Below are 3,579 nucleotides of genomic sequence, written 5' to 3'. Positions count from 1 at the left end.
GGGCTCGAGAACCAAAGGAAGCTTTGACCTTAAAGAGACATCATCTCTAGTACTGGATTTGGCCTCTGAAACTGCAACGAAAACGCTCCGGAAGGAGGAGGGGCCCTCAGGGCCTGCTAGGGGCTGAGTTACCAGATTGGGGATTTGGTTAAAGTCCCGGTGCTGCTGCAGCCAGAGCGGCCGCTGTCCACGAGCCCTTTGCCAGCTTGGCACCGCAGTCTTCCCCTGTGGAAAACTAGAGGAGGATTCTGGGATCTTCAAGTCCCTTCTAGCTCCGAGATGGCCCACCCTTAGAATTGCGGATATAGGCATGAGGGGATGAATTGGGGGTTGTCTAGGCCTACGCCCCCTCCCCCTCCCCATTTTAAATAGACTAGGAAGCCTGCCCAGAGACTTGCTTCTGTGATTGCTCCAAGTAGGATAACTAGGACCCAGGACTTTCTTGACTTAGAGACTAGGGCATTCATAGTTGAACGCAGCAAGTACTTAACCACCGCGGAAATATTTGATTTAAGGGTCACTGCCAGAGGTCAACCAGAACACTTCCCTGTCCTGGTCCAAGATGATATCCAAATTGTTACTGGCTATGCCGAGCACAAAACCTGTCCAAGTCATGTTTATTAAATGACTGATGAAATTGTCCTTGGTTTATTCTAGGGGAGAGCACTGGGTTTGGAGTTGGAGGACTTTAGTTTAAGTCCAGATTTTTGTCTATTTGTGAGACATTAAGTAAGTGTCTTAACCTCTCTGAAATCAGCTTCAGGATCTAAAATGCAGCGGAAGTTGGGGTGTTGGGGGGTCTGGCTTCTTTCCATTTGTCATCCAGGTAATAACAATAGCTAGTACTTAAAACACTTTACAAATACAATCTCATTTTATCTTCACAACGATCCGGGGAGATGGGTTCATTTTATATGTGGGGAAACTGAGGCAGAGGTAAAGTGACTTGCTCAGTTAGTATCTGAGTCTAGATTTGAACTCAGGTCTCCCTGACTGCAAGTTCAATGCTTTTATCTATTATGCTACCTTATTTTATCGTGTTTGACTCTCAGTGACCCCATTTGGGGTTTCCTTGGCAGAAATACTGGAGTAGTTTGCCATTTCCTTCTTCAGCTCATTTTACAGATGACGAAACTGAGGCAAATAGGGTTAAGTGACTTGCCCAGGGTCACACAGCTAGTAAACCTGAGGCCAAATTTGAACTCAGGGAGTCTTCTTGATTACAGACCCCCGAACTCTAAGCACTTTGGCGCCACCTAGCTGCCTAACAGAATGAGAATTATAGACAAGAAAGTTATTCCCACTGTCTCCTATTGATAGTGAGATTGATAGTGATGTTGAGCACCGAAAGGATCTCATTTTCAGGGGCCCAGGCCTTAACCTGGTGGCACTATCTAAAACCGAAGGTGGATACGGAGAGTTTTCCCAGCACCTAACTTGTGTCTTGTAACCTCTTTAAATCTGTTTCCTCACCTGTAAAATGCGGTTGAAATGAAATTGTGGATAATAAATGTGAAACTCATATACCTACATGAGACTGTTATTACAACCTGGTGCTTCCAACAAAAATGGTGCATGTGTTGTCTCCCCAGACTTCCTTTGACACTGCAACGTTGACCCTAGGGAAACCGATCCTGGTTACAGTCAGGTTCCAACACCAACTGGAAGGGAATGTTGAATCTAATTCCTCTGAGTCCTGGGCCCCAGCCTACTGATCCAGCTTCAGGGGGGAACTTCAGAAAGAGGAGAATCTGAGCTCCAGCTAACATAGAGCTCCATCTAAGATTTCTGGGCAGAGGATTGGGGGTGGGGAGAGAAGGGATGGTTAATACAGTGGTGAAAAATGGATTTCAGGTTTATAAGGTCACAAGGTCAACAGGAAGGTTTAGGAAATAGAGTTTGTCCTTCAAGATCATCTTCTGCATCTGGAAAGAAAAGGCCAAATAAGTGTCATGCTGGGGCAGCCAGGTGGTGAAATGGATAGAGCACTGGGGCAGGAGTCAGGAAGACTACTCTCCCTGAGTTCAAAACTGGACTGAGACACTTCCTAGCTGTGTGACCCTGGGCAAGTCACTTAACCCTGTTTACCTCAGTTCCTCACCTGTAGAGTGAGAAGGAGAACTGGAGAAGGAAATGACAAACCACTCTAGTATCTTTGCTGAGAAAACCTCAAATGGAGTCACAAAGGGTCAGATATAACTGAAGCAACTTCAGAACAACAACAAAGTGTCGAGTTAGCTAGAACATTGATTCATTTGTTCACTGCTCATTCATGCACAAATCTATATTAAGCATCTACTGTTTGCTTGCCAGTGAAGATACAAAAAATAAACAAAAAAGATATGTCCTGCCCTCAAGAAGCTTACATTCTCCCAGGTACACAGATAAGTATAAATGCAAGCTATAAACATAGTAAATATCATTCTGGAAGGGGAACAGCAGCAAGTGGGGGGAATAAGATAAGCCTCCTGTACAAAGCAGAGCCTGACTTGAGTTTCAAGGGAATCTGCATGATTGTGAAGATGGGGGTGAAGATGGAGTGCATCCAATGCAAGGTCTCAAAGTCCCATTTTCAGCCCTGTCATTTATTTCCCCAGAAGTACTTAATCTTCTTTCTAAGCCTAGGTAGTTTCTCACCCTGTCTCCATTCCCTACGACCCACCCCCAGTCCTCCCTCCCCAGAAGCTCATACACCATATCATGATGGTGACTGGCCCTTTGTCCCCCACCCTTTTGGCAGTAGCACACTTTCTTCGGACAAATAACTGACTTTAGGTCATTCCTCTCAGAAACTCTCTTTGAGTTCTGTGCTATGGAGAGGGGTTGAAGAGAAGGAATAGGAAATTGTCAAAAGCCACAATGCTGGTTTCCAAATTTGTAGCTTGGTAAATATTGAACATGTTCCAAGTTTCCATCATATTTTGGGGGGTGGGGAGGGAGGCATTTAGGATTAAGTGACTTGCTCAGGGTCATACAACTGGTACCTGAGGCTGAATTTGAACTCAGTTCTTCCTAACTCCAGAGTGGATGTTCTCCAACATCTCTTTTATTGGTTTTCGATCAAGGAAGGATAAGAGACAGATGGGTAGAACTTTTGGTGGAGAGGAAGCTCTGGTCTGCATTAGGTCTCTGGGGGGAATTACCAAAATGCAGAAAGGATGCCATATATGCCTCTATCAGAACCTCCCAGCCCACAGCTCTAGCAGGACTGGGCCATGCCATCCAAAGTAAGACCTGACTTTTGAATATAGTGAGTGTTCCTTTCATGGGGCACAGACACAGTTTACAAAGTGACTTCTATTTTTTCATTAGATCCTTAAAACATCCCTGTGAGAGAGGCAGGGGAAAAGAAAACTCGGGCTGATTCAGGAGGAAATCCCTAGTTTGTCACACTGCTAGTGAGAGAGAGCATGTATGCTGAGGATCCAAGCAGCAATGTAAGCCTCCCACCTCCAAGTCCATTTGCCACCAAACCAGTTTAAGAAAGAGCATTACTCCATGAATGCTAGCCCTTTGGAGAGCTGGAGCAAGAGCCCACCCAGGCTGATGCCAGCCCTGCAGAGCTGGAGTAGGGGCCCA

Source organism: Petaurus breviceps, unplaced genomic scaffold (genome assembly GCF_028583685.1).
Source record: "Petaurus breviceps papuanus isolate PSGF00001 unplaced genomic scaffold, PetGlider_PUasm1.0 90779, whole genome shotgun sequence".
Lineage (NCBI taxonomy): Eukaryota > Metazoa > Chordata > Mammalia > Diprotodontia > Petauridae > Petaurus > Petaurus breviceps.
The sequence above is the reverse complement of the archived record's forward strand: the minus strand, read 5'-3'. Positions refer to the sequence as shown.